A 25,212-nucleotide genomic window follows, 5' to 3' on the forward strand; every position below is an offset into this window, starting at 1 on the left:
ACCTAGCTAACATCGCCAAAAATAATCATTCATGTTGCTTAGCAAATGCAAACAAAATTTACATCTGCATCTACATTTATACTCCGCAAGCCACCCAACGGTGTGTGGCGGAGGGCACTTTACGTGCCACTGTCATTACCTCCCTTTCCTGTTCCAGTCGCGTATGGTTCGCGGGAAGAACGACTGTCTGAAAGCCTCCGTGCGCGCTATAATCTCTCTAATTTTACATTCGTGATCTCCTCGGGAGGTATAAGTAGGGGGAAGCAATATATTCGATACCTCATCCAGAAACGCACCCTCTCGAAACCTGGCGAGCAAGCTACACCGCGATGCAGAGCGCCTCTCTTGCAGAGTCTGCCACTTGAGTTTATTAAACATCTCCGTAACGCTATCACGGTTACCAAATAACGCTGTGACGAAACGCGCCGCTCTTCTTTGGATCTTCTCTATCTCCTCCGTCAAACCGATCTGGTACGGATCCCACACTGATGAGCAATACTCAAGTATAGGTCGAACGAGTGTTTTGTAAGCCACCTCCTTTGTTGATGGACTACATTTTCTAAGCACTCTCCCAATGATTCTCAACCTGGTACCCGCCTTACCAACAATTAATTTTATATGATCATTCCACTTCAAATCGTTCCGCACGCATACTCCCAGATATTTTACAGAAGTAACTGCTACCAGTGTTTGTTCCGCTATCATATAATCATACAATAAAGGATCCTTCTTTCTATGTATTCGCAATACATTACATTTATATATAACTGGGTAAGACAGAGTAACCGTAAGAACTGGCTACACTTCAAGTTGCTGTAGTGAATTAATTGCACCCTCCCCCCCCCCCCTCCCCCGCCTCACACACACACACACACACACACACACACACACACACACACACACACACAACTTGCTGAAAAAAAGCACCACATTTTGACAGTATTGTTTCTTACCAAACTCTGGAGAACGACATTAAACTATTTGGTATTGAATCCTCCTCGATGTGTAAAGTATGTATTATGAGAAAACCGAATGGGTTGTCATACCTGTTACGGATGACGTGTCGGTGGTTGTTGTTGGCAATGGTGGTAGTAGTGTAGTACAGTTGAGGTGCAATAACAGCAAACTCTCAGTTGCTGAAAAAAAAATGGTGTGAACCGTAACTTAACCGATAAAATTTCGAAGGTAGCTCAGGGATATTTTACAAGTATTTTGGTGTAATCCACTCATGGTCGCTGGTGACTGGTTACAGAGAAATTAGATTTCGTTTGATTTATTATGCCGCAATAACTTCCTATGTGTATTGCAGTGAAAATACTTCCGCAAATGAGCACATGTCCGTGGTATGCGCTGTCTAGTTTGGAAACAGTCTTATTACTTTAACTAACGGTACTTGCTGTTGATAACAGTAATGCCCAATTAACTCTTAACTCTCAAGCTTCGTTCAGTACTGCTCAGTTCTTCCTCGGGTTTATTTTTCTGGTAACGTTAGTTGTACGTGAACAGTGATTTACAGCAGTACAGATAGGAATTAGTGCACGTCGTGTACGGGTTTAGCGAATGCAATGGAAGGGCGGCACTGTGCTGTTCCTACACTACAGTAACCACATCAAAGTACTTTTGCATTTGAGCACTGGCCGCTGGTATGCCCTCGAGCATGGGTGTGTGTGTGTTGTTCTTAGAGTAAGTTACTATAAGTTAGATTAAGCAGTGCGTAAGCTTAGGGACCGATGACCTCAGCAGTTTGGTCCCATAAGACCTTACCGCAAATTTCGAATTTCTTAGAGTGCAAACCAGAACTTGCACTAAAATTACGCAATTTTTCTTGGAATACGTGCTTGTATGCAAACAAAACGGACGAAACCATGTTTTTCAGTGTTCTCTCCGAGATATCTAGAAACCACAGTGTCGAGTGCTGTAATGATTTGAGTCATGGCCTAGCGGTCTAAGGCGCTGCAGTCATGGACTGTGCGGCTAGTCCCGGCGGAGGTTCGAGTCCTCCCTCGGGCATGGGTGTGTGTGTGTTTTTCCTTAGGATAATTTAGGTTAAGTAGTCTGTAAGCTTAGGGACTAATGACCTTAGCAGTTGAGTCCCATAAGATTTCACACACATTTTTGATTTGAGTCATGCTACTGTCCGCTCAGAGAAGGGACGCAGCTGTTTGTGTTAGACCGTGCATGCTCTGGTGTGACGTCGTCCCTGCTAGCACTAACAGTGCTACACACCTCATTGCTTCACCTGAGTAGACCACTATTGTGGAGTGCTGTTGGTTCGTCGACGAAGTGTTTTACAGTCTATTTTGTCTTTGAAAGTTCGCGTAAAGTATTGTGCAGGCAACATGGCGAGTTTCGTAGATGATATGCTTTTCCAGTAAATCTTTGGAGGAGAAAGTGAGAGTTAAACAGTAAGGTGGACCAACTCCAAATTTAAATCAATATCAAAAGGTTATAGATGGTGGTGAAAAAGAGTGTGTATGAGGAAATTTAGTGTGAAAGTGTCTGGAAACAGTTGTATCTGCATGTGTGACATTCACGATGCACTTTTTTGCTTTCTTTGTTATTTGGGGACAGTAATGTGTGAGGTAGAGTGGGAGTGAAAAATCTAGGACGTATTAATGCATTAAAAACATAGCGGAAATCATAAATAAGTAAGTAACATACTTGATCGTAGAACATTAGCTAAAGATAATAAAATGACGATATTAAGTCGCACCTATATGATGACATAGTGAAACACAATCAGCAGGTAGAAAAAAGCAGATACGTGCTCTCTAGAATCATTGATTGTATAAAATTCTGTGATATTTTCTAACTAGCTTTGAGAGGCACAACGAGACAGAAACACTACAAAATCCAGGTGTCTTTTTGGATTTGAAGACTTAATTTCTGAGAGACAGTGCAGCGAAAGAACACGTAGATGGTGATAAAGTTTCTAAGGGGCTTTCAAAATCCATCCAAAATCAGCTGCTGGACTGTATGTTGGAAAAATGCCTTGAAGTTATCTGGAAAGAAATAAAGCAGATTGAGTATGCTGAAACAACGACAAATGAAACAATAGATGTTTCCGAAAAGACACAGTTACAACATTAGTGTTGCACTATGAAAAGAACAGTGCGCTAGATGAAAGGTTCTGGGGATTTTTCAAGGGCGTAATGCTGATACTCTGACATGTATTTTGAATGCTATAGATCTTTTGTTAAAGATATGCCACACAAAATTATCGCATAAACAAACAATGGTGCAGCTGTAATGAGGGTTGCATAGGTGACGTGCAGACAAAAATTGAAATGGTGAATCCTAATGCTAATTCAAATGGTTCAAATGGCTCTGAGCACTATGGGACTTAACAGCTGTGGTCATCAGTCCCCTAGAACTTAGAACTACTTAAACCTAACTAACCTAAGGACATCACACACATCCATGCCCGAGGCAGGATTCGAACCTGCGACCGTAGCAGTCGCACGGTTCCGGACTGCGCGCCTAGAACCGCGAGACCACCGCGGCCGGGTAATGCTAATTGTGTGCCTTGTAATGTGCGCAGTTAAATTTAACAATGGAACAAGCTGCTTCCCAAAAGCTGTCGACAACGGTGTTCTTTTAAAATATCTCATGTTTTTCAGCGTTCTTTTCAAGATCGTCGGAGCGACTTTCCGCAGTAGAGGCATATACCGAAGGATTCCTAGTGGATTAGATAGAATTTCAAATCACGCACCACAAATGTGATTACGGGAATAAATCCTTGCTAATGGAATGTTCATCGTCGCTAGAAAAATCGCCATCCGACCAAACGGGCTGTCAAGCAGTTTAACTCCGTTGCATTGTACAAGATGAATTTTTATTTTGGCTAGTATTCTTCCAAAAAGTAATGCCTCACGTGTAGACCATGTACAGTCGGTTTCAAGCAAGATTGGTCGATGTTGTAAAAGTAAAAAGTTCGGTATCTCGTCTCATACATGTTATTAATAATGGTACACAGCTACTGCATTGGGTCGTCTAGGAGGGAGAGGACTAGGCCTAAGTAAGGGTTGAACGTCATCCGTGACCAAAAGATTTAGTGAACAATATATGCTTAAAAGGTCAATTAAACCAATTAAGAAAAATTTACTTGTAAGCTTTCAACAATTAATTAAAAAACAAGTTAAGAACAATAAGAAGTCTCAGAAGTTATTAAGTTTCGTAAATGTGCACACTCACGAACATATGCTACAGTGTTTGCTTTGGATTCAAGTATGACTTTAATACACAGTCACACTGGCCGACATTGTACTGTTAAAAATATAGGAAACCCAAAATGTTTTGCATGGTTATGAAAGTATGTGTTCAAAGACAACAAATGAGCTCTGCTCTTAACTATCACAGTTATGGAAGCAAATACTTTCAACAACTCACATCACAGAGGCAAAGAAATTTGTCACATTTCCATGAAAATTAATCACTATCTCTTAGTTTCAATTCCTATAGTGAGATACCATAGAATTATTAAGACAGAAAACTTTTTTTGGACAAGCTTATGTGACAGTAGAAGGCCGCAATAATTTAATACAGTATCTATGCTTCGAAACGACAGCAACGAAAAGAAATATTTGTGTGTCACAAACAACTTAGCAATTCACCTTATCGTATTTTCCGACAGGCTGTTCACTGACTTACTGTTGCATGGTATCACAGAATGTTCCACTGCACTACTGACCAAAGGATTGAAAACATACTAAAACAATGACCTTAAAATTTACATTCAGTTCCCCAAAAACACAAAATTTAAAAAATACATAATTTCGAAAAAAACAAGACAGGTAAAATGATGCGTCAAGTATTTTTTTTTACCCACGCGAGTACTGTTGATCAAGAGGCAGCTCAACCCGCGACCTCCGAATCCAACCGGCTGCACCCACGTAGTTATCCATCGTAAATCAGACGTAGATACCTCCCGGATAATCGACAATTCTGCGTATGGCGCTAGTAACTGCCAGTATCACCTGACATGAAAAAGGATCTTTATGTTCAAGAAATAATCAGATTGTAAATTATCTTTAACACCTCAGTCATGGAACTGAACACAATATGGCAACAGCGTAGTTACACACCCGCATACCAATAAAGTGGCAGAAACCAAGTCCTCCAGCATTGATAAGAAAAAGAATCGGGGCTTTATTATTGGACACACACACCAAAATCTCAATGAAGAGACAAGATGATTTGCCCGCCAACAGCAATTCATTTTCAAAACAACGCCCAATGGCGTAATGGTAGCAATGGGCCAGCACGTGGGACGGAGAGTCAACAAGATTTGAATGGATGCACACTGTTGGCAGACGAACATGGGTTACATTAGCAGACAGTACATTAAAATGCAAAAAAAATCAAAATTGAGTTATGCATGGTAATGGCATAATGTTGGCCTTTTACATCAACCCCTCAACCAACATTTACCAAACGTCGACTACTGCTGCGTGTATGAACACTCCAAATCGCAAGGTTTTAACCAAACGCGATATATGCATTCTTACAGTTATTGCAAAAGTTGACAAATGTAATATAATTACTCTCTAGTGTCTCCGCTCTCTTTCTGCAGCAAGCAGTTAACGATAATAGAGTATACTGGTTGCTTTAAGCGCTGTTACACATAGTTGTAACAATGTTTACTGGTGGGAAGAGGGTTGCAACCAGACTTCATTGTCGTCGTAACACCTGCAGTTTACTTTTAGACAAATATTCACTTGACAATCACGTGTACGTCTACAAAGAAGTTTTGCAAGTGCAAGCAGAATGGATGATGATTCTTGTGATCCTGAAAACAGCATAGAGATCAAAGAATGTTCCGATGGGAGAAAATCCCGATTCAAGAAGAGCTTACATCGACCTGAAACGCAAGGCAAGAAATATCATTAAATGCAACCATGGCCTTCAGGTTTCGCCTTCAAAAGCTAAAGGAATGAAAAAATGATCTCTTCTACTTTCATCATCACGTGACATTATTAAATAAAATGGATCAAGATAAGTTTCAGTTCAAATTTCTTAATATTTCTTCACCTCAGCGGAGAGTAATACACACCCAGAATGCAAAAAGGAAGAAAACAGTGACAGTTAAGTATATCATTAGAAAAAGGGATGATGAAATAGTGCCTGTTTGTGCTGCCACTTTCCTTTGAGTATCTGGCATGTCAAAGGATAGTATCCTACCTAGCAAGCAGGTTCCATCAAGGAAGCAAGTTGCCAAAGGAAAGGAGACGAGGCGACACAACAGGAAGGGTTCATAAGGAAGTAACCATTGCCATTAACAATGAAATGCAAAATATAAATGCACTGAGAGCCACCATGTGTCAGTAAGTGATACAAACTCTGGAGTTCCAGTACAAGCTGACATCCTGAGACGAAAGCAACTGTGCTATCCAACAGTACTAACATGTACACTTTTATCAAAACAAAGTGTGATACGTAAAGAAAAGAAGAAAGATGTGTCTGCCTTCCTAAAGTATTTTGAAATTCCAGGTGATGTAAAGGAGTTTTACAAAGATGTCGTAGGCGAATAATGCATGGATGTAAGAGGGAAAACTTAACAAAAATGTGACTGACACACAACACTTCTAGTATTATTCATTTCTTACTTGATGTAGTAGTGATGATAATGATGTAAGCTACACAATTATGTTATAATAATTATCACTGCTATTATTGTGTTATGCCACTGCATTTTTATTATTGTTTGTATTCTCTATAAAGTCAAAAACTATAAATTAAAATAAAGATATATAAGATAAGCAAAAATATGCATTTTACAACAATGCAGGCATTTAATGAACACTACAGCGCATAAATAAATCTGTTGTGTGAAAAACTACACGGAATTAAAGAAGGCAGCATAACTGATATCAGCAATAATTGTAAGCATTTACCGACTTTAAAAAAAAAAACTGGAAAATCACACCTTAATATATTGTTATCAAAATTAATATTAATATATTTCATTACAACGCTGGATTAATGTCACTCAGATGTAGAAGTCATGTAAAAATTCAAAGGCTCTAACATATCTATCTAGGTGAAAACACAAAAATTCATTTTATGAGAGACTGTATCTGTTGCATTTATCGAGTTTTGAAAAAACGCTCCTGTGTTGGCACGAATCCTTGCACCCAGAATTAACATATTAACTAGAAAGCATCAAAGCCACTCACAGCAATAAATGAGGTAACTTAAATCAAAGTCCACAAAGCTATCATTTATAAAAAGGTAAAAACACAATGTGTCTTAATTACAGAAAGTCAAAATTTTACGCTGGTATGATAAAAATTATTTCTACCAATTTTTATTATATAGTATTTATTTACTTATTTATTAATAATGAAATTGGTACAAACAATTTTTATTATACCAGGTAAAATTGTACAAACATGTACAGGCCTCTTGAACTCGCGCTCAACGTAACCACTACCAGGTCGGTATATTCAGAGTTCTGATAGTCGTGAAGGCTCATAAGCAGACGGCGACAATAGAAAGGAACATTTTGCAAACCTCACACTGCCCCCAAATTCACTCAACAGAAGGAAGATACCTCACCATAGTTCTAAGATATACTTATATGGATATGGTATCTGTTCTTTCGGACATGTCCGAAAGAACAGACACCATATCCATATAAGTATATAGTTCTGGCAACACCGGCCATGATCTTCTTCTTCTGTGCAGATGCACACATATTCCCCGAACTCTTACGGGCCTTGGTAAGCATGTCTTCCACGAGTATGAGTGTGTTGGGGTGGGACACTACGAATGTAGTATGTGGACATACAACGTGAAAATGTGGGTGTCGCGGGAGGCGTGCGCGAGATAGTCCCTGCAGTTGCGCTATCCCCTGTGCCCTCGCTGGCTCAGATGGATAGAGCGTCTGCCATGTAAGCAGGAGAGCCCGGGTTCGAGTCCCGATCAGGGCACACATTTTCACCTGTCCCCGTTGATACATATGAACGCCCGTCAGCAGCTTAAGGTATTGATATAATTCTAATAGTTCTAAGACGTCAAGCTTCCCTCTTAATCAAGGCGACGCAGTCACAACCTTCCGCAGCAGGACTAGCTTCGGCCGGCTCGTGTCATCCGTAGCCGCCAGGATGAAAATTTATTTTCGGATACGCGACCCCAAGCGGAATATTGAAGTCCAGTCGTCCGAATGAGAACTCGCACGGCTCAGGTCACAACACGCCGTGCGTGACGAGCACTTCCTGCTCCGCCGCCTGCCACCGCTCGACTCACTCCTCTCACTGCCACTTGTATACGTCAGAACGGCACACCCTCCGCTAGAGGCAAAGATGGCATGCAGAAGACCTGTCGACACGGTACGGCTCAAATAATATAAGAGCCTCCATCGACTACACTGATACCACAGTCACAGCAACAGCCACTTCTCAGAGCAAGCGCCAGAAGACAAGTTTTTGTCGATGTTCTGATGAAAGAGAGTCTGCAGTAGGATTAACAGAGAAGCCCGTGACGTTTCCAAGTCCTATATCATGTAGACGCAGCAATGCTGCTGGATTCCTCAAAGTTGGACGAATACTCAAGACGTTTCCCAGAGACAGAACTTAATGTTGTTGTCCAGGCTTCCACCACGTTAAAGAAACCAAGACAGAGCTCTCGGTATTGTACCAACGACCAGACTTCGGGAATATTGTTGGAGCAGTATCTCCAATTCTGCAAGACAGCTTCTCTCAGATAACAAAACTTCGGAAAACATTAGTGACAACACAGATGACAACTGCTGAACCTGAAAGATGTTTTTCATCTGTGACGGGGACCAAGACCTTTCTTCAGAATACCATGCCCTCACAAGGCTCTCATCTGAGAAGAATATGGTAACCAACGTTGAGGGTTTCATCTTTAGAGTTACAGATAAATTCTGCAGCAGAAAACAGCGACGAATGGACTTAATTTTTCGTTGCTGATTAAGTACATTAAACTATCAGTAATACGGCCGTCAGTAGTCCGGCCTCTCACTGCCAGTAATCTGGCCTCTAGTCGGTCAAGCAGAAATGACGTGCACAACAATTAATTATCGAGCGCAACAATTTTAAACAATGTTATATATATATATATATATATATATATATATATATATATATATCTGAAACTGTGTCTTTCTTTGCAGCTTAGTAGCAGGGTTTCTAAGAGGAAACGCAATATGATAGACTACAAAGAGAAACTCGACATTGTACATAAGTTGAACCGAGGTTCTTTGCAGAAAGCCATTCCTGCTGAATACAACGTTGGACGAACAAGTGCTTATGGGATCAAGAAAAAATGTTGTTATTCGACAGTACTCTACTCAAATGGAGAGCTAGGTGCAAAAACGGAAGGTTCTATGAATGAGTGCGAATGAAGAACTGGACGTAGCTGTTTGTAGATGGCTCATACAACAGCACAGTAAAGGAATTCCCGTCAGTGGCCCGATAAGAAAGGAAACAGCAGTTGCAGTTAACAGACAACTCGGCGGTAGTAACTTGTTTGCAGCAAGCTAAAGTTGATTATCAATCTGGAAAAATCGACATAGCGTTCGGCATCGTGATCAAAAGTATCCGGACACTCCCAGAAACATACGTTTTTCATATTAGGTGCACTGTGCTGCCACCTACTGCCAGGTACTCCATATCAGCGACCTCAGTAGTCATTAGACATCGTGAGAGAGCAGAACGGGGCGCTCCGCGGAACTCACGGGCTTCGAACGTGGTCAGGTGACTGGGTGTCACTTGCGTCATACGTATATACGTGGGATTTCCACACTCCTAAACATCCCTAGGTCCATTGTTTCCGATGTGATAGTGAAGTGGAAACGTGAAGGAACACGTACAGCACAGAAGAGTAAAGGCCGACCTCGTCTGTTGGCTGACAGAGACCGTCGACAGTTGAAGAGGGTCGTAATGTGGAAAAGGCAGACACCTATCCAGCCCATCACAAACGAATTCCAAACTGCACCAGGATCCACTGCAAGTACTATGACAGTTAGGTGGCAGGTGAGAAAACTTGGATTTCATGGTCGAGCGCCTGCTCATAAGCCACACATCACGCCGGCAAATCCCACACGACGCCTCGCTTAGCGTAAGGAGCGTAAACATTGGACGATTGAACAGTGGAAAAACGTTATGTGGAGTGACGAATCACGGTACACAATGTGGCGATCCGATGGCAGGGTGTGGGTAAGGCGAATATCCGGTGAACGTCATCTGCCAGCGTGTGTAGTGGCAACAGTAAAATTCGGAGGCCGTGGTGTTAGGGTGTGATAGTGTTTTTCATGGAGGGAGCTTGCGCCCCCTTGTTGTTTTGCGTGGCACTATCACAGCACAGGCCTACATTGATGTTTTAAGCACCTTCTTGCTTCTCACATCGATATCTCTCCTCAGTGCAGCACTCCGTGAAGAATGGACTTCCATTCCCCAAGAAACCTACCAGCACCTGACTGAACGTATGCCTGCGAGATTGGAAGCTGTCATCAAGGCTAAGGGTGGGCCAACACCATATTGAATTCCAGCATTACCGATGGAGGACGCCACGAACTTGTAAGTCATTTTCAGCCAGGTGTCCGGATACTTTTGATCACATAGTGTACCAGTCACCGGAGAAAGTCGCTCAGCTAACGACAAAAGACACAGACGAGTTTGCAAACAAGGTACGGAAGATAATAGAGGAAGAAGATGTAACTGTTCATGCTTTGCACAATGCTGATGAAATGGGCCTGTTTTGTAAGATGCTTTGCTCTAAAATGTTTGATGCCAAGAACGAGAAGGAAGTTCCTGTAAACAAAAAACAGAAGAAGCGCGTACCATTAATGGCGTGTTGTGACGCAAATAGGACTCATAAATTGCCTGTCATGGTGACAGAAAATCCCAACATCTACGTTGACCCCCACAGAGGAACAGAACTACGCCAACAGCGTAATATTGTGTTCTGAAGAAAGCGTGGATGCAGGGAGAAATGTTTCTTTAATTTACGTCTATGGTCACAATTATTTTTTGTTTAACAGATTACCAGTTTTGGTCTTTAATGACCATTATCAGATCTGTTTCACAAAAACCGAAACCGGTAATCTGTTAAACAAAATAGACTGTGGCCATAGACGTAAATTAAAGAAACTTATTACATATACGGGTCATTGTGTTTTTTCGCGACGATGTCGCACCTTGTGAAATTCAGGGAGAAATATTGTCGCGGCGATTCCCCGAAACATTTGTACCAGCTGCAACGAAAGAGCTGAAGAAGAAAAACAGCTTCCACTGAAAACTATGCTTATCACTGACAATGCTCACAGTCATCCTAATGTGACTCTAAAATCCGGTGGTATGCAAGCACTCTTTCTTCCACCCAATGTGACAGCCCTGATTCAGTCCACGGACCAGGACTTTTGGACTCCATTAAATGTCACTTTTGGCATGCATTTCTTTTTCATGTTACCTTCCATTTGGGAAGTGTGTGAACTCAGTGATTGTCATGTGACTTATAGAGTGCAGCAACCAGTCGTCCTTTCTTAGATATTATTACGCAAATCCAGATTTCGGCTAGTAGCTACCCATTTTCAATGCACTACTTTCTATTCTCAGTGAATGTAAGTGCCTGTTGTTCGGGCGTCAGTCACAGTTCTTTGAATACTTACATTCAGAAGCATTTCTTGTTTCTTAATGAACCACTGTTATAACGAGTCTGCCAAGGCCATGTTGAGGGTGTGGAAAGAAATCAACTTACATGATGTTGATTTCCAAATAGCAGACGCATGGGATAAAGTGAAGGAACTACCTTAATGAAGAGCTGGAGAAAAGTCAACACTTTTCCATCCGTTGAAGCAAAGTCGGAGGCAACGCTGAGCACAGCAATGAGTCGGTCAATTCGGAATCATCAGTTGATGACGCTTTGCAAATTGACATTTTCCATACGCTTCCAGGATGAGAAGAAATTCTGAAGACCATGTTGCTAAGCGGCTGAATGAGGAGAACTTGGAGCTAGACCAAACTTTAACAAATGAAGAAATAATGAAAAGCTTGAAGGAAAGTAATGGTTCAAATGGCTCTGAGCACTATGGGACTTAACATCTATGGTCATCAGTCCCCTAGAACTTAGAACTACTTAAACCTAACTAACCTAAGGACATCACACAACACCCAGTCATCTCGAGGCAGAGAAAATCCCTGACCCCGCCGGGAATCGAACCCGGGAACCCGGGCGTGGGAACCGAGAACGCTATCGCACGACCACGAGCTGCGGGCGGAAAGTAATGATCAAAATGGTGATGAAGAGGACACAAGAGGAGCACAAAGATTTCTCACACTACTGGTGATTAAGCAGCAGACATTTTCGTAGAGTACATTGTGCAAGAACCATGTACACGCAGCACCGATGTTAATGATTGTAAAGAGGTTGCGTGATAAAGCATGCCGCCGTCCCGGTATCATTATAACGGCAACTAAAAATTCTGGTCATGTTTCATTGTGAGTTATATTACTGTATATGTACACACTCAAGGATTAAGTTTTCCATGAAAATGAATGTTTCTTTGGATTTAATAAGGTATAGTCCCTATGTGTTAAATCTAAATTTCAGACGCTCTCAGAAATGCAGCACTTCCGCTAATCCGGCACAGATATGTGCAAGGAATGGCCTGATTAACAAGAGTCTAGTGTGCCACTTTTTATGTTAATATATTTTTGTGAATTTATTTTCTTTTCATTTTTGTAATATTGTAGCACACTAATAAAATTTTGCACGAGCCGCCTCTGCATCTGAGGACTGTTGCGTTGCTTTGTGTTTGTGTTGTACAGCTTGGTTATGGCATATTACAGGCCGTTACAATGTTGAGATAGTATTATCCCAGATAAAAAGGTAATTGAGTAGGAAATCGAATAAGTCGTATATACATTATTACCCTGTAACGAGCCACCGGTGGCCACGGATCCCTTATAACACAATGCACAACGTCAGAAGCTCTTTAAGACTGTTCACAGGTGATGTTACAATAATCAGCCAAAACATTATGACCACCTACCTAGTAGCTAGTATGTCCACATCTGGCACGTATAACAGTGGCGGCGCGTCGTGGAATGGAACCAATGAGGCTTTGGTAGGTCACTGGAGGGAGTTGGCGCCACATCTGCACACACGCCACCTAATTCCCGTAAATTCTGCGGAGGGGGCCGATGAGCCCTGACGATACGTTCAATCACATCCCAGATATGTTCGATCGGGTTCAGATCTGGTGAATTGTGGGTCCAGCACATGAATTGGAACTAGCCACTGTGTTCCTCGAACCACTCCACCACAATCCTGGCCTTGGGACATGGCGCGTTATCTTGCTGAAAGATGCCACTGCCGCGTTATCTTGCTGAAAGATGCCACTGCCGTCGGGGTACGTAATCATCATTGAAGGTGTGTGCGTGGTCTGCAGTCAGTGTACGACACTCCTTGGCCGTCATGGTGCCTTGAACGAGCTTCATTGGACCCATGGATGCCCACGTGAATGTTCCTCAGAGCATAATGGAGCCGCCACCAGCTTGTCTCTGTCCTGCAGTACAGGTATAAAGGAGCTGTTTCCCTGGGAGACGAGGATTCGCGCGCTCCCACCGCCATGATGAAGAAGGTGTAGGGATTCATCAGACAATGCAACGCTATGCCATTGCGCCAACGTCCAGTGCTGATGGACACATGTCCATTTCAGTCGCAGTTGTCGATGTCGTGGTTTTAACATTGGCAAATGCGTGGGTCGTCAGCTGCGGAGGCCCATCGTTAGGAGTGTTCGGTGCACCGTGTGTTCACACACACTTGTATCTGCCCAGCATTTAAGTCTGATGTTAGTTCCGCCACAATTCGCCGCCTGTCCTGTTTTACTAGTCTGCCCAGCCTACAACGTCCGTCATCTGTAATGAGGGGTGGTCACCGAACCCCACGACGTCAGGATGTGTTTTCACCTTTGTTTCGCCATGTGTTGAAGACACTCTCCACAGCACTCCTCGAATACCCAACAAGTCGTGCAGTTTTAGAAATGCTCGTGCCGAGCCTCAAGGCCATCACAATCTGTCCTCGGTCAAACTCAAATAGATCACACACCTTCACCATTCTATCCATGGACAGCAAAGTCACTGATACTACATGCACTGTTCATGTGTCTTAATAGCAGACATTCCTCGCCAGGTGACGCTGCTATCACGTGGACGGGCTTATAACGATAGCAGGTCGGTGGTTATAATGTCCTCGCTGATCAATGTACATTCCATAATCGACGCAGATGTCTCTTATCTTGAAACTACAGCCAAGTTTCCTACATTTTGAGGCATTCCTTGCCTCAACAAATTTTGGCAGTTGTCCAACATTATAAAACGTAACTTCTGAAACTGACTACAACACAGATCTTCTTGGCTTTTTATTCACATTTTCTGCAGCAGCTAAATCTTCACTGTCAGAGGAATCCTCTTCTCCTAGCTACTGGCACATCTTAACGTTCTTATTGTTTACCAGTTAGTTTCATCAAACTCAGTAGGAGAATTTTCAGTCAAAAACGAGAATTCGCCATCTTCCCAATCAGATAATTTCGCACTGCTGTCATTAAAAAGAGATGCTGATTGTTTATCAGTTAATATTTTATGTATTGTTTATGATTGTAGAAATAAGTTATTTCAGTATTCCATTATCGAAGACGAAACAGAATTTCATAAACATGCATATGATCTTAGGTTCACGTACGAGGACCTTCAGAAAACAGCTGATTTCATAGTAAGGACCAACATGTGACAGACGTCCAGGGCAGTCATCGTCTTCAAGATCTTCTCGACCCTCTTTGAAACGTTTATACCACTCATAAACTCTTATCTTACACATAGTAGTTGCGCCAAAAGCCACAGTCAACATTTCGAATCCGCTGCTGCACTTTATTCCTTTTTTCAAGAAAGCTTTAAAGCAAATTCTTTGACTCCCTTTTTCGAAAGGAAAATTCACCGATCACTCGAAAACCTATTAAACCTTTCCGACTGTCAACAGTAAACTAAATTTTCAAATCAGCCTAAAATGCAAACATACACCAGGAACATGTGTACCAACAAGACAAAAAAAATTTGGAAATCAGATGTATAATAAAACAGTTTTTAAATAACTTAAAAATTCGCCTGTACACAGCTTTCGATGTTGGAAGAGCTTTGTCATAAGACTTCCATATCTAGTGACAATTTGAAATCCTGCTGAGTTTTGTTTTATATGTCTTCTCTGTGCTGTATATTATATGAAGAAATTTCGTTCATTTTATGTGCGTAGTGTAAAAGACATATTTAAGCACTCCCTTACAGAGGAGTGCTTAAATTTTCTATTTTCTATCATATTAATGAGTTACTTATTATTTTCGATTAACAAAATACATATATGTGAAACTGTAAACTAAAAAAACAAAAAAAAAACATGAATATAAAAGGTAACTGAACAATTTGGAACATGAATCAAATATAAAAGAATAAATAATTAGAATAGTAACGAATATTTAGATATTTTAATTAGGTATGTTGAAAATACCCAGACAGCACAATGTGTACAGCATATTTTCCAAAAATGGTATTACAGAAACCAACTTTATTACACCGAGATGTACGTAGCTTGAAGGCTTCTTTAACTTACGTTGTAACAAAAGTTTTCATTTTTCAAAATTAATTAACAATTGTATATATTGCAAAATTTCAAATTATTACAAGAGTTCATTATACAGTTTTCAATAACATTAATTACCTATCAGTTTTTATTTGAAAGACATCTTTTATATACCATTATTTCGAAGATATTCCCTCTAAATCTACAATGCCAAATTACCTTTTGGGGTGTGTTTTGCCCTGTAAAAGAGAAATAGGCCATAAACAAAACAATAGGCATTGCTTGTTTTGCCCCCTTTATACTGAAATATTGTCCTCGAAGGCAATTACTATTTATTGGTGGGTGTCAAATAATTTTTTGAAATTAATCTGATAGCAACCACATCGCCGGGCGAGAAAATACTGCGAGCAGCCGCCGCCGCCGCCGCTGCTGCTGCACAGCATAACCACAGCCGCGATCAAAGCAACCGCAGGCCTGCTGTTGTGTCCAATCCGACAACGCTGCCCTTGCTGGCGGTCTGGCAACGATTTATTGACACTGCTGTGTGATCCAAGCAACGTGATCGGACAAAAATATGCTTGCGGACGACGAGTTCGATACGTTGTTTGAACTGAACGGAATCTGACGACCTTTAAGAATATCGGCTATCGGGAATACTGTTTTCGAACAAGACTATCAACAAGTGTTTAAACAACTTCGAAAATAGTCGGTCACTTCTTCCCACTGATTTCATAAATGATATGCAGTGTGTTGTTCTAAAACGCTCAGTTATGTTTCATTATTTCTTATTTGCATGTTTCGACATGCCACAGGCTTATCACTAGATGATACTGAGCTATAGACCGCTGTTCCTCATGATATTAACGCACGCTTGTTCGATTTCTCTTTACTTGGGAGTGGCAGCTTCAAATACAGGGGCTGGAAGAAACATAATCGTTATAACTTGGGTGATACGTGAAGAAGATTTTGTAACATTAAGCTTCTATTCACCAAACGACATTTAAATGCTAAATAACATCACACACATCCATGTCCGGGGCAGGATTCGAACCTGCGACCGTAGCAGCCGCGTGGTTCCGGACTGAAGCGCCTAGAAACGCTCGGCCACCACGGCCGGCCAAGGGCAGTAGCTAAAAGTAAGTTAAACTAACGACCGTTCGGGAATCTTGCATGACTTGTTTGAAAAAAAAAAAAAAAAAAAAATGTCTAAAATTTCTTTAAAGTTGGTTTATTGTCTCTAAAACCAGGAAAATAGCTATCAAATTCGTATTTAATATCCCGACACTAATTATGCAATGTTACTGACTGTCTCTGTACCTAGTTCACACCCAAAAGCAGCCAGAAGATATTTAGTTCGACCCGATATTGCAAACCTCCTGAACATTCACTGACCCACGACTACTTCCGAGTTAACACATTCAGTCGTTCAGTAGTCTTCCTATGAAGAAGTGCTCCCCATAATGTCTCGTAATTTGCACGAATCACGCGACGTGGAGTTTATATGCGACTTAAAATGTTCACACGCGAAATCTCCTAAAATAAATCACTCACATTGCTCAAACTTTCTCAAAATACTCAACACTGTACTTACTATTCATCATCTACATGAGAAAAGATCAAACGAGCAGATTTATTCGTTTTGGTACAAATTTCATCAGCGCGATTTACCTTTGGTATTTACCAGAAGACGGCTCCCGAGCGATTATATCGATTTATAGAGCTGAGGCACAAAGCCGTACTCAAACGCGCGGGAAATGCTGAATTCCTATTGGCTAGTACGTTAAGCAGCCAATCAGATAACTCGAGCACTTCTATACTCGCGGTATTTTGAACATCAGCCAATCAGATTACCACACGTAATTTCGGCTAGAAATTTCGTAATTCCGAAACTGAATGAAATTTAATGAAAACAAAATACGACTCCTTTCTACAAAATAAATTACTAATAAATTTAACATTCCATGCCCCTTCTGGCTGCCTTTTACAAAATCAAGCTTACTTGGGCACAAGTTCTCCTATTACACAACTACTTTCTCACACTTACATTTACATAGTTTTAATAAACTATCACATTCTCACTTTGCGTATGTCCTCCATTCACGCTCTGTCTCTCACAAACAAAATGAAATAATAATTTTCCAATGTACTGTTAATTACGTCAGAAATCTGTGGCAACGGAACTAAGGAAAATTCCAAAAAATTAGATTATATGAACCTATACTCTTGGTTGTAGTTTCAATTGATACTTTAGATGAATACGTTACAGTCCCTAACACTGTTTCACGATGCCAGCCTAGTTATCATGTGTTTTAGGTAAAAATTTATATCTCCGAAAGTACTGAAGTTATTGATTTGAAATTTTAGCAGTATGGTCCTGTTATCAATAGAATTTTATACACCAAGTGTGAAAAAGATCGATTAATATTTAATAGTATTTGTTCAGATTCATAGAGGGTATGTGTAACGTATTGCATGCAGCGTTAAGCAAATACACCGCCCACTGGGCCCAATAGCCAGCGTCAGCTGTGCCAGCGTGAGAACACCCGCTAACCTCCCGGCTCCACAGCAAGCTACGCTTTCAATGCAAGGAGACAACTCGTACTAATTTGCTATGTTACACGCTGCTCAAATGGATTACAAAATTACTTGTCTTCTTTTTAAGAAACGGAAACCTCCACAGAAAAGCAATCGTGATGCAGAAAGCCAAAATATTCTGGTCCAATGTGAAGGGCAGAATGAGAACAGACATAACGACACAAATCGAAAACGTAGCTGATAATATAGACAAGCATGAAAGCAAGATGGACAGTAAAAACGCCAATAGTAAGAATAGTGGAGAGAAAGTGTGGAGTTTCTGGAAGTGGTTCAGAAGAGAGGAAAACGAGTAGCATGCCTACCTCTAGACAAGGATGACGTAAATAACGGCGTAATATCAAATTCAGAAAAAGTTGAAAGTGCAGTAAATGCAAGGTGTGATAGCACGCAACTCGTATTAGCGGAGCGTGATAGCACGTAACAGCCAAGAGAAGATCATAGAACCTACAGATGGCGATGGGAACTATGAAAAGGATACAAACAGTGATGGACATGACATTAAAAATGGGAGTAGTTTATGGCCAGACCGGCGGCCTGTTTACGAAATGTGTGAAAATGCAATGAGACTGGCTAAATCAGAAGATATGAATGTGTTAACCATAGCAATAGAGCACCTGGTTAGGCCCAGTCATCCAAAAGACTGTACCATAAATTTTCCTGTCATGGAGGAAGTTGATCTTATTCAGTTCAGTGTCAACAGCTTGCTTACAAATACGAAGGAACTGCAGACTCTACTTGATGTCGTCTTTAACATGAGACAGAAGACTATTGATACTGAGCATCTGTACAGGCAATTAGTGATGACACATAGCAGAATTGGATATGATTCCAAATTACACAGGCCCCATAGCGATGTGCCCGTTGCGTTCACTTACAATCAAATAGCCCAACAATGGCAATGGAAGAGATACAAATGATTGAAATCAGCCAGATAGATAAATACGATGCGCAGTGCCAATGTGGTGCAGGAACACCGAAACGTATTGGAGGAGTTGGACCTACACATACTATGTATACACGAGCCATATACCAGAAACGGGGCACTACTCCACATGGCAATTACAATACAGATCATAACATCAAGTCAGCATCCAATGGCCGCGATTATGGTGCCAGATAAAGACATAACAGTGACAAAGGTGCATCAACTCTGAGACAAACAGGGGGTGACAATAGAAATAATGACTGTCTTAGTAAAATTTTACATAATTAACCAATATTTTCAGTACGGTCAGTTGATACAGCCACACATAGAAATCTTAAAAAACAGCAGCAATATTGAACCGACACGACAGACACATTTTCGTAATGGATGAAAACGCGAAATCAACATTGTGGCATAGTAGAGTAACAGAAGAAAGAGGAAAAATGGTTCAAATTGCTCTAAGCGTTATGGGACTTAACATCTGAGGTCATCAGTCCCCTAGACTTAAAACTACTGAAACCTAACTAACCTAAGGACATCACACACATCTGGCTGGCACACTGGACTCGAGTTCGGGAGGACGACGGTCCAATCCCGCGTCCGGCCATCCTGATTTAGGTTTTCCGTGATTTACCTAAATCGCTCCAGGCAAATGCCGGGATGGTTCCTTTGCAAGGGCACGGCCGACTTCCTTTCTCTTCCTTCCCTAATCCGATGAGACCGGTGGCCTCGTTGTCTGGTCTCCTCCCCAAAAAACAACGTAACAACCCATTACACACATCCATACCCGAGGCAGGATTCGAACCTGCGACAGTAGCAGCAGCGCTGCTCCCGACTGAAGCGCCTAGAACCATTCGGCCACAGGGGCGGCGAAGAAAGAGGACTCTGCCATCAGGACATTATACAAGAACTTGACCTTCATGTAATCAACACGTCACTCAGTCCACCTACTTTCCAAAACCGAACAGTCAAACAACAATATAAACAACTTCTACACCAAACGGGAGTAGAAAAACGGGACCCGTACATTAAGAACCAAATGGTAAAGATGTTTGGGGTTTTCCATGCTAAGTTCCAACAAATACGGTTAGATCATGCACTGTATTATCAACCCCGATGACGACAGACTGGGAAACATCAATGCAGTTCCTACTCAGAACTTTGTTGTCGGATGATACAACGATGGAAGACAGAATTCCATCAACATCTTCGCTCTGAATTACTAGAGCAGCATGTGAATAACTGTTGTAATTACATGTGTCAGGGTGAAAGTGAGATTGGCAATAACGAAGTTCAGGGAGAAGAAATCACCACGACCTTATAGAATACGGGCAGCAATGTTTCATCAGCTAGTGGACCAAATTGTGCCATATATAATAGTGTTATTCAAATCATGTCTTTTGCAGGGTCGGGTGCCCAGAATATGGAAAATCTTGAATATCGTTATACTGAAAAAAGGGGAAGACAAAGACTAAAGAGAACCGAAATCTTCCAGACCAACATTCTTGGTACAGGAAATACTTCTGTGCCGCAGACTGAGGGACCAAAGTCAGCTAGTAGGCATGAGCCCCATGCAGTACGATTTCAGGAAAGGGAAATCCACCGAGGATGCGATAAATCACGCCATGAATATTGTGAACACCTCAGACGACAAGTACTGGGTGATCAGAAAGTCAGTATAAATTTGAAAACTGAATAAATCACGGAATAATGTAGATAGAGAAGTACAAATTGACACGCATGCTTGGAATGACATAGGGATTTTTAGAACCAAAAAAATACAAAAGTTCAAAAAATTTCCAACAGATGGCGCTTCATCTGATCAGAATAGAAATAATTAGCAACATTACGCCTTGTGCTCGGGCGGCCACTACGGGGTCTATCGTCTAAACAACCCGTGGCTTCGAACTTCGAAATCATTCTCGCCACAGCTGCATTTATCAACGGGCCTTTACCCGTTCGAATCCCCTTCCTATGGCGATAAGACCGTAACGCTAAACCGAGCGAGGTGGCGCAGTGGTTAGCACACTGGACTCGCATTCGGGAGGACGACGGTTCAATCCCGTCTCCGGCCATCCTGATTTAGGTTTTCCGCGATTTCCCTCAATCGCTTCAGGCAAATGCCGGGATGGTTCCTTTGAAAGGGCACGGCCGATTTCCTTCCCCATCCTTCCCTCACCCGAGCTTGCGCTCCGTCTCTAATGACCTCGTTGTCGACGGGACGTTAAACACTAATATCCTCCTCCTCCTCCTCCTCCTCCGTAACGCTGAACTAGCACATTCCCCATTCTGATAATACAGCTTCACTAAAAGCGCCTTTTCAGGTAACGTCAACATGCTGTGACTGCTGGCGCATCTGATACTCTCTCTCATTACAGCTCCTTTTATACATGATTGTCATGCGCAGTCACTGACGTTTTGCTGTCCAGCGTCATCTGTCGGACATTTTGTGAACTTCGCTTTTTTTTTTTTTTGTTCTAATAAAACCTAATGTCATTCCAAGCATGTGTGTCAACTTTTACCTATCTATCTACATTATTCCGTGGTTCATTAAGTTTTCAAATTTATACTGACTTTTTGATCTCCCGGTATGTTTAGGCATAGTGATTGATATTGCTGGGGCGTTCAAAGGACTGAAACAGGTGGACTGTTCAACGCGTCTCTATATTAGATTATTGCACAGGCAGGAAGGTGTAATTACAATATCCTAGAAAGAAAACTGTGAAAGACATCACCAAAGGCTACCCAAAGGCGCTGTTTGTGGTCCGGAGCGCTGGGATGTAGGCGTAGAGCCATTATGGAACCAGCTTCAGAGTATAACAAACAGTAGAGGCTGCATCGCCTACGCAGAGGATCTGCTTATTATAGTATCTGCTAACACAAGGGCTAGATTAGAGGAAAATAGTAGCGTAGTTTTTGAAAGACTAAGCAGGTGGCGTGCAGGGAAGACACTAAAGATAGCAGTGCACAAAACAATCTATATGTTACTAAAAGGGATATTATCAAGAACGAGATGTTCCACAAGCAGAATGAATTACCAACTTGTGAAAATAAAAGGATTATGTAGGTAACTTGGAATTAACATCGACGAAACCTTCATGCACATGTAGAAATCATCTGCTAGAGAGCCTTTAAAATACTAAATGAAATAGCAAGAATTGTCCAAAGAAGATTTCAGATGCCACTAAGTGCAATAAGAACGTACCACAACGCTATCTTACTCGCTATTGTGGGCTACGAGTCGAGCGTTTGGGCTCATAGAGCCAGAGAGGTAAGAAAAAAAAGCGCAAATATGATAAGCTAAAGGAGATACTGGGCACAAGAGCCGTATTGAATAAGGAAATAAATGCATGCATTGATAGGGAATGACAAGAAATTTGAGGAAGGGCAGAAACGGGGGAGGGGGGGGGGGGGTGTGGAGCAATTTGTAGCCCGGATCACATCGTCTGGGACAAGATATTACAGTGCAGGACAGTATCGTTTTTGGAAATGCAACAGTCTATACTACAACAAGGAATGAGGAACTGTGGCATAAGCTGAACTCACTCACAGTTAATTATGAACTGCAGGCCTACATGGCTGAGGGACAACCAGGAAGGGGCTTTCGTTCATAGCAACGAGAGGCACCACGGCAGAACACCCACCTTCAACAATCTGCAAGCAGTGAGGCAATGGGCGTCAGGGAATAAGGACTTAATGAGACCCTGACACCCCTCTCCCAATCTCTACACTTTGGATGGCACATCAGCATAGCCACTGTGAATCCTGAATTGCGCCTCAGCGGGCCAAGGCCTAACCATCCAGACGAGTGAGAGATCCAGCTTGATTCTAGTACCAAGTACAGCAGTGTAATGTAGTGTTGTGTAGTGTAGTGCTGTGTAGTATAGTGTAGTAGTAGTAGTAGTAGTAGTAGTAGTAGTAGTAGTAGTGTAGTCCAGAATCATAAATTACAAAATTTGTGATCTACCAATGCCACATAGTGTAATAGATAAGTAGTGTGTTCTTTCTGGATTCCGAATGAACAGATATCTGCGCGCCAAATGGCCAGATTATCAAATGGTAGTATGAAAACTTCTTTTTTGTTATTATTATTGTTTTTTTTGTTTTAATGTAGTTAATCTATGTAGATTTCTCCCCCTTAAACATCACAATGCTTGGTTATTACTAATACATATGTTAAAATATTATGTGCTTTATTCATGCCCATTCATGTGCAACATTCGGTCTGTTTTTATGTGGATAATAGACTAAAACAAAATAGCCATTAATGAATAAATAAATAAATAAATAAATGTTACTCCAGTCTCTCCTCCCCTCACTTCTCTAGGGCAAGTGAGGTATAAACGACAAGAAGTTCAAAAGGCTGTTATTTTATTAGCAGAGGGAACTGCCACAGCCTTCATGGGTGCCAGATTTCTTGATTATCATAATTTATGACCCACTATCATAACACAGGTACCTTATCTTAATTGCAATAATTTATGACTCAAAATAGCCACCAACTGCCAAATGTATATTTAGCCTCATCTTAATGGTTATAATTAATTACCCACGATCACAACATGGCTGTGTCTACATATACATTGTTTTTATCTTAATTAGTATGAGTTGTGACCCAAAAATGATGTCACCGTCAAATAATGGCTGCTCATACACTTTGACAGGACTTTTCTATCTAATCGAAATGCTTTCTTGTGTTTCCCAGCATTCTGCTTGCCATCATATTGTCCTCGTCATGTATAAGAAATGATATTTTTACCCTGACACCATGTTTTGTAGAGACCATTTTAGATATCCAACTCAGCTGCCCTAGTCAACCTACTGCACTGGACTTCAAGAACTGACGCTCCAATTACAGCAGATGGCTTTTCTCGTTTAAGTTCCATAATGCTACCACTACTGTAGCGATCAGAGAGAGTCGTCAGGTGCATTTTCTCTTCGTTTTGCTAGATATCTGAAGTTACGTTTTTGAAGTTAATATCTGGAGTCGTCCATAATAAATGGATTTTACGTACCCATTTGATAGAGCTGTCTCTGCTTAGTGAAATGTGATATTCTTTTAATCGAAATGTGTTAACAGGGACATTAAAACAGGAAGAAACTCAGTATTCCATCAGAGCAAAGCACAGCACACTCCATTACGATCGCCACGCAAGCGTAGATATTAACACCCCGTCGGAGGTTCGAGTCGTCCTTCGGGCATGGGTGTGTGTATTGTCCTTAGCGTAAGTTAGTTTAAGTTAGATTGAGTAGTGTGTAAGTTTAGGGACCGATGGCCTCAGCAGTTTGGTCCCATAAGACCTTTCCACAAATTTTTCCATAGATATTAACACCCTACAGCCACTGATGGATCCCTGTCAACTAATTACCAAATAAAACCGGATGTGTAATACAGCCGTCATCCTGTCCAATAAGAGTATATCCTCTACTCATTTGTGGTCCGTATGGAAACTATCATACATTTCTAAATAGTATATACAGGGTGATTTAGCTGACCCTACCTATGGATTCTATGCACACCACAACACCTTCAAAAACCGTGCATGAGATTTTAATATTCTCTAACACGTAAATTATTAGTCCCATACAAAAAATGAACAGGACGTTATTGTAAGAAATTTAATTTAGTCAAATTTTGCACTGGGATACGTTTTCGCTGGAGGCCATGGTTTCCGGTTATTCATGAAGAACGCGTTTGAAGGTCACTTTTGTACATTTTTCTTGCATAATTCCTAAACTAAGGCCTCGAGAGAAAACGTATCTCAGTACAAAATTTAACCACATTAAATTTCCTACAAAAATATCGTTCTCATTTTTTCTGTATGACTAATAGTTTGCGTGTAGCGAGCGAGATAGTATGAAAATCATGTGCACGGTATTTGACGGCGGTGTGGGTTGCATAAAACCCCTAGGTTGTGGCAGCTGAATCACCCCATATGTAGCCACAGATACAACGAAATACGGTTATCTTTCCGTACAACAGTACTTAGATTGCGTGGAAGAGTGAACCAAAGACTGCTAACCACATGGAAGAAGATATGGTAAATCTGTACTAAAAGAGATTGGCGACACTACACCCGTCAATCTTTTTGTGGTAT

General features: G+C 41.3%; 1 protein-coding gene across 1 annotated transcript in view; it reads left to right on the forward strand.

Moving 5' to 3' along the window:
* Window positions 1-25,212, forward strand: part of LOC126471550 (trimethyllysine dioxygenase, mitochondrial) — a 497,242-nt gene that overhangs the window by 124,177 nt on the left and 347,853 nt on the right. The gene's annotated exons all lie outside the window — the stretch shown is intronic.

This window comes from Schistocerca serialis, chromosome 3 (assembly GCF_023864345.2).
Source record: "Schistocerca serialis cubense isolate TAMUIC-IGC-003099 chromosome 3, iqSchSeri2.2, whole genome shotgun sequence".
NCBI classification, from domain to species: Eukaryota; Metazoa; Arthropoda; class Insecta; order Orthoptera; family Acrididae; genus Schistocerca; species Schistocerca serialis.